Here is a 14,193-nt window from a genome sequence, read left to right on the forward strand (position 1 = left end):
TGATCAAAGCCACAATTATATATATTTTCATTTTATTTACTGAGTTTTATATAAATCAGTGGTTTAATACTTATATTTATAGTTACCTAATTTTATCAATTAAGGATATTTATGTATTTAAATTTTAATTAAAATCTAATAATACAAAACTTAAATCAAATAGACAACAATAAATCCTATCTGTCTTCAAACTTTTTTAATGGGTACGAATATTAATTAAATATTTCTTAGGTGTGCAGGGCATAGCAAAGGTTTGGAACCCCTGGTTTAGACGGTTAACTTATTGTAACAATTAACCTCATCAATACATAAATACGAGTAGGATAAACTACCACATACAGCCGTCTCGTGTATGGAATAGACCGGATGGTCATACTATCCAGAGCGATCCCTTTTTGAGTTGCTCCGCTCCAGCTCCGCTCCGAGACCTAATACTTGCTCCGGCTCCGCTCCGGGTAAAATTTTTTAATAAGTATTATATTATGTACTTATACAAATGTTTAAAAATAGCTAGTTTTAAAATGCTCGTCATTTTAATTATTAATTATATTAAACAAAATTCGGCAGCAAATCGTCTCTCATTCGTTGCCTCTTCTGTCAAAAAAGTGGGGTTATTTATCATTCGGCAGTGTTGCCATATTTTAAACAATTCTAGAGTTGCAAAGTGTCAAAATATACTATTTGGATTGAATTTTAGGACGATGATTTAATAATAAAAAGAACATCCGGAGCAGTGGAGCACTACAAATTTTTGGTGCTCCGGCTCCACCCCACCTGGAGCAGGTAAAATCCCATTGCTCCAGTGCTCCGAGCTCCGCTCCAACGCTCTGATACTATCACAGAATTACTTAATATCATGGAAATAGCTCAGTAGGTATTTATCATAATAATTATTGTATCCTAATATTTCTTTTGCCAAATTCATTTGAAGTTAATTGAAAATCGTTTTTACTTGTACTGATAATACCTACATTTCTTTGTCATCAAGATTGTTATTAAAGGTGTTCAAAAACTGTTTATATTAATTGAAATCTCTAAATACCTGAGAATCACGGAATAAACAGAGTGTACAGGTACCTACATTCTTCCAACGCAAACTAAATAGTTTTTCTCATGTGTTTTCTTCCATAAACACAATTATTCTGCAAAATTGTAAAAAAACAATTAGTTAATTATTTTAAATTTTTTACACGTGCGATTTATTTCCAGGTTAATTATACTTAAGGCTATACTTTAGTTGAGGCATGGTCTAAAAAGATCGTGGCTAGGCGATGCGCGGATTGTGCAAATGGCGCGTGCCGAACGAAATATAATTTGTCATAAAAATCCAACATGCGTCCATTTAATGTCATGTTTATTGTTATATTACTAATAATAATATTATATTCGTAAAGTTTTTTAGTCATCTTTACACCATTTAAGAATATTTTCGTCCGACGCCATGACAAAAACAAATCGACGTGCGCACACTTCTACTATCGGTCTCCGATTGGCGAGTCCAGGCGATGAGTGAGAAATTTCGTCGCATTTACTGTTGAAAATTATTTGCCGTTTCACTGAAGTACGTCTTTAAACTGTTGTGTGTTTTTTTTTAGAATTATTAATAACCATGTCCTTGCTTTTTCGTACAAGGTGGTTGTTAGTAATTTTGAACAATCACAAAAACCCAGGCTTTGAGAAAAACACATAAATGTTTTTGTCATGACCGGGAATCGAACTCAGAACTCTCGGGTGGAAGGCCAACGCCTTACCCACTGCACCACGAGAGCCGCCTAACTGTTGTGTGTTAAAGTGAATATGATTTTTTTTATATGCTACGAATAAAAATATTGTCAAAAAGGAATAATGAAATAAGTCTGGCTTAGACTTCAATATTCTTCTGCAAAGTAAACCGGGTTGCGAAACAAGACATTGAGGAATATGTAATAACGGCGAAGCTCCTCTGTATTTTATTTATTTCCCTCGAAAGACATGCGAAAAGGCCGTGAAATAAAACTTTCCGTATAAAACGTATTACCCGTTGCTTGCTTGCCGCAAACTTTCTACTCGACATATTGTAAAAATATATCTTATTGTGGTATATTTTTTGAAACGGAAACAACGTATGTACGTTTGCTTGTATATATCGATGGCTCAGTGAACAGATTTTACCACGTTTTTCTTAGCTCGCATTCTTGTTTGTCCGGTGGTTGTTTATCCAGTACAAATCTTGCATTCGATTTTTAACTAACTTCCCGACTAGCTAGATATTTGAAACTTTTAGAATATATTACCAGAACACGATGCCAATGCATTCTTTTAATACTTTTAGCCATAGTTAAGTAGAATTGAATTCATTTTCAGTTAATTCTGCTTTGTATGAAACGTTATTTCGTAAAAAATCCGTAATCCAATCCACTATTATTGGTTGCTAAAGGGGTGGTCCTAGCAACTAAATTATTAATATATACGTGCGTTACGATGGACATCAAAATGACATTTCAGTATTCTATATTTGTTTGTTTGTTGCAAAATAGCAAAAAAATGATTTGTTGACAATTGCCGTATTTGTCCTAAATTATTAATACATAGAATTGACAAGTTTATATGATTCAACAGAAAATTTAAAAACATGGTATATAAAAAGTTCTTTTTATCTTGTAATTATTTCGATTTCATTTTCGAATTATTCGTTGAATAAAAGAAATGGTTAATTAAAAATTATTAGCAAGCCGGGTGTCTTACTTTTTTCGAAAAATATTTTTTCTATTGGCTCTATTTTCTCATGAGTATGTTCAGTATTATGTATGTTCAATAATTAAAATATTATATTCTTAAATCTTGTGAATTATTGTTAATTAAAAATTATTAGCAAGTTCAAGTAAGTACGAAGAGTAAGAGTTAACTCAATTTAGAGATCGCTTATGAGCAGGTATTAATAAGGCCAATAGTTAAAATTTCTCGCAATTAAGCATGGCAGTCGTGGCATAGTGGTAATGCACAGGGCGCGAAACCCAAGAGACGCTGGTTCGATTCCAGCCGGGTGTCTTACTTTCTATTGGCTATATTTTTTCATGAGTGTTTTCAGAATTATGTATGTTGAATAAATAAAACTTTTTTTGTCTATGATTCTAAGTTCACAAGTATTTTGTGATTTCACCGTCGAGTTTTCTTTGGTATATCTAAATAAACGCTTTAGTTTATTTTATGAAAGAAAACATTCGGAGTGCACCGTCGATTTTCCCGGAAGACCTATAAATGCTCACCGTTTTCCTTGAGAGATTTTCCCTCGACGACAAACGATAGTTGTGATATTTTTTTAAAGAAATTTTGCAAAGTGGCCAAATAGCATCTTTTCTTACTTTTCTCAACGAAAAATGACACCTGGCAGAGAACATCTCGTACCATGGAAAATATCATGCTCTAACAACTGATGCATAAAATTATTTTTTATTGAATAAAACAAATGAGATTATAACACAATAAATATTTTATTACACGTAAGAAGAATAATTATGGTGTATTGGCCACTTTATCATTTTGTGTGTTCACAACAAGTATAACGCTTAACGCTTAATGGTGATCTCTGCGCAGAAATGTGAAAAATTATTATTTTTATTTAAAATAATCAATACGTACCTATCTAAAAATATTTTTTTAAAGTCTAATAACGAAACTGCAATTTAGGAAAAACTATATAAAATGTGCATTTCTGGGAAACTGATTTTTTATAGTACCTATATCGTATTTTATAAATAATATCAAAACTAAAATATGTTTCATAGGTTCTTTAGAAGGTGAAAAAACGTTTGAAAACTTGAAGTTTGAACGTATCTTTTTTCTTATTAAAAAAAAAATGATTTTTGTAACATGAAATCCTTTTTATTTGTATAGATTCCAGATTTTGTGCCGTGATTGTATCAAAGCTCAATTTTATATAAATAAAAAAAAAATATAAGCATACCTACCTACATATATGTTTTTATAAAAAAAACGGCATTTTAATAAAAAAGGATACTATATTTTAAAGAACGTATCATACTAAATTTTTGTCGTTAACACAATTCATAAAATACGGTCCATTAATACAAATCGGCTTGCCAAAAAACGTACATATTATTATATTGTTTTTTTTTTTATAAAATATGTAACTAAGTATATTTTTTAACAAAATATATATATAATAATGCTCTTAGATGTGGAATGCTTTCAGAAAATCACGTTAATATATTGTGACCTCACTGGGAATCGAACCCGTAACCTTTGAGTGAAAGACCAGCGACTTAGGCACTGGAGTACAGGGGTCACAGAATACAGCTTGGTGTGTCTTATTTTTTCACCACTTCAAGTTTACGTATATTTAAATTTGTTATACCAGTGATAAGTTTTCACAAAGGTTTTTTTATTAAATAATGTGATTGGTCTCTATGCAATTTCAATTTTCATGTAGAGCTCGGACAATTAAAAAATTCGCCAGGGAATAAAAAAAAAACAGGGGTTACTAATAAAGCATACCGATTATCGAATTTCATTGTGACCGTGAATTATGTTTATCCATTGAATTTATGTGATCAATAAGGATCAGATTTCAATATAAATACATATGAACCTACATCGTCAAACATTACCTACTTCAGTGATTTACAATAATTATTAGTTCCGTGGGTTACATTTTTTCAGTTATTCCGCGAGAATTCGCAAATATTTTTTTTTAAATACAGTGAAATACAATAATATTGATTGTTAAGTGTGTTTTATTGGGTTAGTCATTAGATTTAGCTAATGTGCAAATATGTTAACATATAACGTGTATCCAAAAATGTGTATTAATAACATTTTGAACAATACTTAATCTTAGTATTTTAAGGCTGATAAGATGTCATACGTTCGTATTTTATTAAGTGATGTATCAGGTACATAGCATTTTGGTGATTAATCTGACAAAACATTCAAAGTTTTCTCAAGTGAATTCTTTTTGCGTCCCATTTAAAAAGCCTTTATTATTGACGTCATCATAATGTAACGCCCACGATGGCCGAAAGGCTGACGCATTAACGCATTAATGTTGTGAGTCCCAGTTTCGAATCCTGGTTCTGTCAGATACACATATTTTGTTTAATATGTGTTTGGAGTCAGAGTATGGACTCAAAAGGTTGAGCAAGTAGCTACCATCAATTTCTCGTAAAATGAACAAATATCTGTTAATACAAATCTCCACTCTGGATCGGATAATATGCAAGTGGTGAGTGATGGCCGAGCGGCTTAAGATGAATCCTCTATCTTCCAGAGACACCTTGCGGAAAAATACGAAGCTTGCAATTTGAGACATTTTTTATAATTTACAATTTAAACCATGGGTTCCCAACATATGGGTCGCGACCCCAAGTCGCCGGCTGAAACAGTAAACATAAAAAATATTGATTTTTAACCAAAACACACCCCTAATATGATAAGGTTCAGTGTTGCTTCCCTAAACTGTCATAAGAAGAATCTATACTGGTAAGAAATCCATTTTTTGCTTCCCTCGGTGTAGCCAGAATTTCCAATACAAGATGAATTCTTCGAACTGCACAATTATTCCTCGACACGCAACTTATTTCATGAAAAAAATCTGAATCAATTCTAGTGTGAAATGTGTCAAAATGTTGCCTTGCTTACCTTTCGAGTTATACTACCACTTGCTTCTGCATATCTCTGCAAGAGTGGATATTTAATGTTTATTCGTTTGAAAACCAAAAGAAGAAACAGATTAAAAATATTGAGAATAACATGAGTTAGCATTAACGAAAACTCAATCACGAATTTTGAAGCTGGTTGACGTGTTACAGTGTCAACCATCGCGTTAAATATGATTCGATTTCTATTTTTTTTTTACTCTATTAAAAAGGCATTTTACAATTTATAGGAGTCGCGGGTAACTTGGCTTTCATAAAATTGGGTCACGACTAGGGAATCCAATCCCGAGCCAAAATTCTGATCCCGGGATTTCGGGATTACAATTTGACAATCCCGGGATTGGCATTTTTTCCCATTGTTAATATAAAATTTTTATATAAAATCGGTCAAAAATAAATCTAGTATAATTTATACTATTTAAGACATTTATTGGAATATCTTGGAAATACACAAGTTTAATGGAGTAAATAATATTGTAATATATATAATAATGTGAATTTAATATGAGATTGCTGTTTCTGATAGTAAAGACATAATGAATGGATTAGCGATATTTCAAATAGTAAAGCAAATAATCATGGCCTTTCCGCATCATAAATCTAATTAGTCAGTCAAATATGAAACTGCCGTAAAACGTATGATATCATGGTAGAATTTCTTTGTTAAAAGTGCGAAGCATTGTTTTTTCCCAATCTTTCTCAAAAATAAAATGAATCGGCAACCTACACATGGGTATAAATTAAACTTCATTCAAACTTAGTTTATTTCTAATGTAGTTATTTTTTATTAAAAGTATTTTTTCTGTTTTATTTTATTTTCCATAAAAATTGATAAAAAAATCAATCCCGAAATCCTGGGATTATGTTTATCAATCCCGGGATTCATAGGTATCGAAAATAGCTCGGGATCCCGGGATCCCGGGATTCGGGATCCCGGGATTGGAATCCCTAGTCACGACTCGAAAAAGGTTGGGAACGTGTGATCTATAATACGGATACTTATTGTTAAAAAAGATATGGAAATTAAAACTTGTTTATTCTTATTTAGGTGATTAAAAAAAATAATCAATTCGAAGAGATGTCATTAAAATTAAAGAATGGGTATAATAAATGACATGTTACGAATATTTAATACAATATGTTTATAAAATAATATTTACGACGTTTGTCATATTTTATTTTGACAAATACGGTCTAATTTTAAAGATATATTTGCAGATATTAATAATATTATAATATTTGAACAGATAATGATACAGCAAGCGGGATGAGACCTTTAATTAACAAATTTAATGTCTTTAATTTAAGGGAGCAATAAATTACGAAAAAGCACAATGTTAAATACAAAGTAGCTATTTTAGTATTTCAAAGGAATTAATATAAAATTAATTATATTTAATTTATTAATGAAATACAGAGTCTAGAGAAAACTTTTTGATAAAAAATGGAATAATAATAATATGACGAAATTCTAAACCAGTAGCCAGGTAAATAATTAAAGACTTTATTTTAATATTTTTTTTTAAATTGGTTGCTAGTAATGGTACATACAATGATTACTAAATATCAATACAATGCATGCATCTCCACGCCTTTTCAGGCATATACAGTGGCGTAATAAGCGAGGAGTATCCCAAAAGTTGTGCTGGTGGGAGTGGAAGCTTTTTAGTGTTGAATATTCATATAGTTATTTTTATCTAGTCTCCACAATAAGACACTTTCTCTATCTGAAGTATGACGACGTAAATTTAGTAAATGCTAGGAACCAGGTCCTAATTACCAAACGGCCTAACTGAAGGTCATAAAGAACTGATTTGAGTTCCCCATTCTCTGCCAGTGACGAAGGAAGGCTGTAAAGATCAGACATAAATAATGCTCACTAAACTTTATTAGTCAAAAGTTTTTGAAGTTATACTTCTTTTGGAACGTGTTGAAATTGAGAAACCGTATTGAGAAACCGTTACGGAAGTGAAAATGACGTCGGCCGCGTAATCAAGGTATACCAACTTTGCGAATTAATATGCTGTCCTGTCATGGCGGCCGCCTGCGTCCGTAGATAAAAAACGTATATACTCGTAATATACTGCGCCCCGCTAATAATTATTTATTTTCACATGAAAATAAACGCGTCTACGAGTGGATTCAAACCGCCGACCTTTAGCTTGGCAGCCGAACGCGCTGTCTTCATGCTATATACGCCGCAGCGATATTGACAATTATAAGTACCTACTACAATAGCAAGTTCGAGAAAGTTACAACATAAAATATTGGAGAGATTCGTGACGTCGGTTAGTAATTAAAGTAGTAGGTACCTACTTTGATTTAATAAATGAAAACCGATTGTCAATATTAGCTTGATTTGGAAGAGCGCTGATAAGCAAGTATTAAAGGCCAATAGTTACAATTTGTCGTAATTAGTATGTCACCTTGTAGCATAGTGGACAATGTGCATGGAGCATAAACCCAACGGATGCAGGCTCGATACCTGCAGGGTGTCTTACTTTTTTCAAAAAGATTTTTTCTATAGGTTATAATATATTTTCTGAGAAGTGTTTTCAAAATTATGTATGTTAAATAATTAGAATGGTACATTCTTAAATCTTGTGAATTATTCGTTGAATAAAAGAAATAGATTGTTACACATTACAGAATGTTAAAATTGACACTATTCGAATAGAATTATTCGGAGACTGTCTACGATATAAACTACTGCAAGAGTTGTTTATAAACGAGATCTCTGAGTCAAGTCCTTTATTCACCCTTGCAAGCATATTTAAGTAATAAGAAAAATAGATCGAAAATACTGATGTTTTAGATTTCAATTCGGAAACCTTCCATCAGAAATACAAAAGTGAAGGTTTCAGATTGATATAATCATTAAAAAAAATACGTTGTATGGTGATACCATGTACCGGACCATGGGTATGAATTGCCTAGAGTCATAACTCACATATTCCAAATATCGAGTTTTGAAGTAATTGAAAAAACCACCAGAGCACTGTTTTTTGTAATTAGAAGAAAAGTATTGAACTCCCTTGAATATTAATGAGTGAGTGAATCGATTTACATTTTTTTAAATGTATATAATACATCTAAAACTGCAGACACACGGCACACTATGAGAAATATAATTCCCTGATTGATAAGAAAGGCCTTGATGACAGAATTCACATTATTCATTAAAAAATGTGAGTTATGACACAAACAGTCAACTTTGTCAGCGATTTACACATGGTTGAAAGTGAATTTTGATAGCAAACTATTTTTCTTTATATAGATTAATGCATTTAGTATCACTTGGTATATTTAACTAAAAAATGACAAAATTGCAAAATGTTAGTTATGACTCTTAACGACTCTATTATATTGTCACAGCATTATCATCTGTGTACCTAATTTCAAATATCTTAGTATAGTGGTCAGACAAACTTAACACGTGGTAGATTTTGGGTTAGGTACCTAAATAATGCACGTCATGTAAACATTCCACGTAAGTGTGAAGTTTGATAGTTTTGACAGAATATATGACGTTGTTGAAGCGACACTGATAGCATGGTGTAAGAGCAGTGGGAAAACAATAATTAAATTCGCCCTCTGCAATTCGTGCGTACTAGAAAAAATCGCATGTGCGCAAGTTCAAAGTTAAATTTAATTAATTTACTATAATGTAATATTATGTGATATTAAAGTTTCACCAAGTCACATAAACAATAACAGATTAATTTAGCGACCGATAACTAATAAAATATCTTGTCTATGGAATATTACTCTGCGAAGTAAATAATTCAGTCATTACGAAAGGATATCCTAGTTTTGGTTAAGTTTCTATGATTGTTTTGTGTATGGTGATAATTTAATTAAATTGTATTTCTCCCAAAACTTTGAATTGGTTCAACGTTATGAATCTGTATAGATACAAATATTGCTACGTCGACTTTTGAAGTTTTTAAATAGATATAAAATAGGTTTAAGATTTTTGAATAACTTATTGAATATACTATTTTTCCTTTTAAATATTTTCACCGCATATCCCATAAACCTACAACGTTGGGAATAGGGTTTAATATATGCGTTTAAAATGTTTTATTTGTGTATTTTACAATTAACAATAACAGTTAAAATTTGCATCGTTTTATAGTTATGTTGTCTCATGAATATATTTGTATATGTATTTTCATATATGTATTTTTGACTTCCGTAGTTTCACTGAAATAATACGTATATTATACAATAAAAAAAAATATTTTACATTCTACAGTTTACATCGTTCCATATGATATCTGAACAGAAAATGAGCACTTTTACCAGAAAACATTATACAGAACAAAAATCTGTAAGCATTACTAATTACTAATGTCGATTTCAATTTTAAATACATGAAAAATATCCTATCAAGTATAATAATTTTCTTTTATTTAAATTATAGTACCTAAACATACAATTTGTTTAATTTATAATTTTTTTTATTAACAAATAATTCACAAGATTTAAGAATGTAACATTCTAATTATTGAACTGATCTGGCAAAGGAAGCTGGCCATTCAGAAGTACCATATCAGTGGGTACCAGAAAACCTGGACTGGAATGAGGCTATAAAGAAAATGTGCCAAAGTATGTGGATAGATTTTCATCATAGGGCATCATTAGAAAAGGGGAAATGGAGTAAGTCTATTCTACCATCACCACAAGAGGCGCCCTAATTTGTAGAGTCTTCTTTGATGAGGAATGAGCTTAAGTTAATACTGAGGCTAAGAACAGGGCACACCATGGGCAACAGATTTGATGTCCTCATGGGAAGAAGCGAATCGCAACTCTGCGATGAATGCCATGTTTTAGAGGACATTGTACATATAGCACTACAATGCCCTAAATATGAACTTCACAGAGTACAGTTGCGAATTGCGGATATCTATGAGAATGTCGACGAATTGAAGGGTGTCCTGGCGGTGGGCAAGACGGAAAAGCTAGCCAAAATTGTAAAGTTATTTAACAGAATATGAGTGAGGACCTGACCTGAGAAGAGGCGATATGACAGCGAGTCGCAGTCAAAAAATAAAGTAAAATCACAAAAAAAAAAATATTGAACATACATAAAAGTAATACCTACTTTGATATTTAAAATACAAAAGCCGATCACCAATAGTATCTCAATTTGGAAAGCGCTTCAGAGAGGATTAGAGCCATTAGTATAAATTTGTTGCAATTAAGTATGACGCCTGTAGCATAGTGATCAATGTGCATGGGCACGAAACCCGATAGATGCAGGTTCAGACCTGTGTCGGGTGTCTTACATTTTCAATAAGATTTTTTCTATTGGTTATAATATATTTTTCCCGAAGTGTTTTCAAAATCATATATGTTCAACAATTTATATACCTAGTTTGGAAATTGTCCCCTACAATGAGAAAAGAATTCATATTTTGGTCACTTTCATATATTGTATTTAACTGTGTATTAGGAAAGATTATTACAACATTTTTATTAGCTCGTATTCTTGTTTTTCCGGTGGTTGTTTGTCCAGTACAAATCTTGCAATCGATTTTTTACTAACTTCCCGATTAGTTAGACATTTGAAACTTTTAGAATATATCAGAACACGATGCCAATACATTCTTTTAATACTTTTAGCTATCTTTAAGCAGAATTGAATTCATTTTCAGTTAATTCTGTTTTGTATGGAAAGTTATTTCAGAAAAATCCATAAAAAGTAAAAGACTATTATTGGTTGCTAAGGGGGTGGTCCTAGCAACTAAATTATTAATATATACGTGCGTTACTATGGAAATCAAAATGAAATGTCAAACTGACATTTCAGTATTCTATATTTGTTCGTTCGTTTGTTTTTTATTTACTTCATATCAAGTACAAGTTTGAGCATATTGAGCATAATAATTCAACAGAAAATTTTATATATAAAGTTCTTTTTATATTGTAATTATTTTTTATAGAATAATAATTATGGAAGGCTAAAATTTTGTGAATATTTTATTTTTCACGTATTTCGTACATATATGTCAATCAGTGTTGCCAATTGTCTTTGACAAAAACATATCAGACGGGGTATGAAAACAAGCTATTTGGCATGAAAAAACTCTAGGTTTTGTGAAAATACAATCGCAAGTAAATTTACGCATTCTACCAAGAACGAAGACAATACTTTTGCTTTCGCGTATCGAAAAAAAGTGCAAAAATTGAAAAATTGTCGATACGTGTAAAAACCACACATAATAGAATACTTTTATTGAAAAATATATATCAAAATTGACAACAAATACCTATATTGTGTTAACGGCGTGCAAGTTTCGTTTCATGTTTGAAGACGAGAGCTTCTTTTTTTAGGACAGACACAGCGAATTAAAGAATATACCTACCTTTTAGAGGAATAATTGTTAAATTATTATTTTATATACGCGGAGATACGGAGTAATATACAAACAACATTAAGGCTATACTTCATCTTGGGCATGGTCTAAAACGATCGTGGCTACGCGACGCAAATATTGTGCAAATGACGCGTGCAGAACAAAACATAATTTGTCATAAAAAGTTAAAATGCATCCATTTAATGTTATGTTTATTGTTCTATTACTAATAATAATAATATATTCATTGACATGTTTTCTTTTTCAAGTAAATGGGTAACGTTTTTTAGTCATATTTACACGATTTAAGAATTAATTACCCCGTCGCAATCACAAAACAAATTGACGTGTTCACAGCTCGACTTTCGCTCGCCGATTGCCAGCCAGTCAGAAATTTCGTCGCACCTGTAGTTGAAAATTATTTGCCGTTTCACTGAAGTACCATTTTAAATAATGGATGAAATTGTTTCATCATGTTTTATTTCTCACTAAAATAGGTACCGACCTACCTGCATTAAGTATCTGATAGTCAGAAATTTGATGCGCATGCAAATTTAATCAAGTTAATATCTAGCTTTTTTTAACACATTTAAAGCTGTTGGAGGCATCAAAAACGCTAGTAAAAATGCCACAAGCCAGATGCGTTTTTTTGCATGAAAAACGCTAAATTGGCAACGCTGACGTCAATGCGCCTAGCCAATGATAAATTATTGTGACATTCCCCATTTCCCATTTTTTAACGTATTACATTTTTTAGTCTCTAATTGGTGTTGTCTCCAAAAGGCTCTATTACCTAGAGCCATGTTAATTCAGATAATACACACTTCATTGCATGGCAAATGTACGGTAACTGGTTCTAAAATATTCCCAGTTATTCAAAAAATGATTCTTCACACCAAACTGTTGTCTCCTATCCAAACGAAGGGTTTAATAATACGCTCGATTCAATGTCCCATTCACCCTAGCATGATACTATATATAAACGATGTGGAACACTTGACATTTTCCATCATAAAGCTCATTTAATAACGCGCCCCTATCTGGTCGCGTTATATCTTTCACGTCATGAAACTATTGCTCGGCGGTGTGTGGGGGTAGCTGGTCCGTTAATTACACCCCCTGCGTAGTTTTCCATGGTCAATTAAACGGAAGCTAAGATAATCGAATTAATGTCGCGCGTACACAACAGCCGGGGCATGTTTGACTATGCATAGCATAATGTCAAAACTATTTTAGATCGATAGGTGGGATAAACTTTTGGGTGTTTTCATAAAGGATAATGAAAACAAATATGTGCTTAGGGGGTATGATATTACAAACAACTATCGCACGATATTCAATTATTATATTAGCTGTTCTAGAAGAGTTACTGTTTGATTTTAGGCTAATTGAAAATATGTTAATTTATGTTATATATAATAAACATTATATCCAATATACGTAGGCTCTATTGGCGTGAGGTTCATAGATACAGTTGATGCGGAGCATGCCCAAAAATAATTATATTTAATAATTCTAATGGACTCAAGCTCTGTACTATTCCATTTAAGTGGAATAGTACAGAGCTTGAATCCATTTAAATTTAAATTCAAATTCCATCAAGTACCTTCAGTCGATAGTATTAATATATTTAATAATATTGTGCAATCGTATGTGGTGGCGCTTTTAGCAGTGGACTGTAATTGTAAGGTGATGGTGGATTGGTGGATTACGGATTTAGGGGAGGGGGGGGTTACATAGGATGCCAGATACTGACCTTTATGTTGAGAGGTCTGGCGCGCTGGTGCCGGTTTGGGATAAACGGACGGCACACGTTTGATGGATGATATATGAGGTTGATGAATGACGATGATAAGTTCAAGATGGCTGGTATAGAAACGACATTTACTCAAACCGTAACAGATTTAATGCAACGAAGGTCGAACATATGCGTTTTGAGTCACTCGGTAGTTAACGACAGCTAAGCCATCAGAAGCCCGCAACGCGACCGCTTTCTTGATGTCACTCGAGCTAACTTTTAAATCGGTCTGTATAACAATTGAATTAATTAATAAACTGTGGTTTAGCGGTAACAGGCCAACACGCACGCATTGTTGTCTTGAATTAACTGTATGTTATTCATTCACGGTGACCCATATTTGCTCGTCGTCTGATCTTGAGACAATAATAAATAAGGG

Source organism: Rhyacophila brunnea, unplaced genomic scaffold (assembly GCF_057557595.1).
Source record: "Rhyacophila brunnea isolate RB1 unplaced genomic scaffold, BYU_Rbru_1.0 scaffold_14, whole genome shotgun sequence".
In the NCBI taxonomy this organism is placed as follows: Eukaryota; Metazoa; Arthropoda; class Insecta; order Trichoptera; family Rhyacophilidae; genus Rhyacophila; species Rhyacophila brunnea.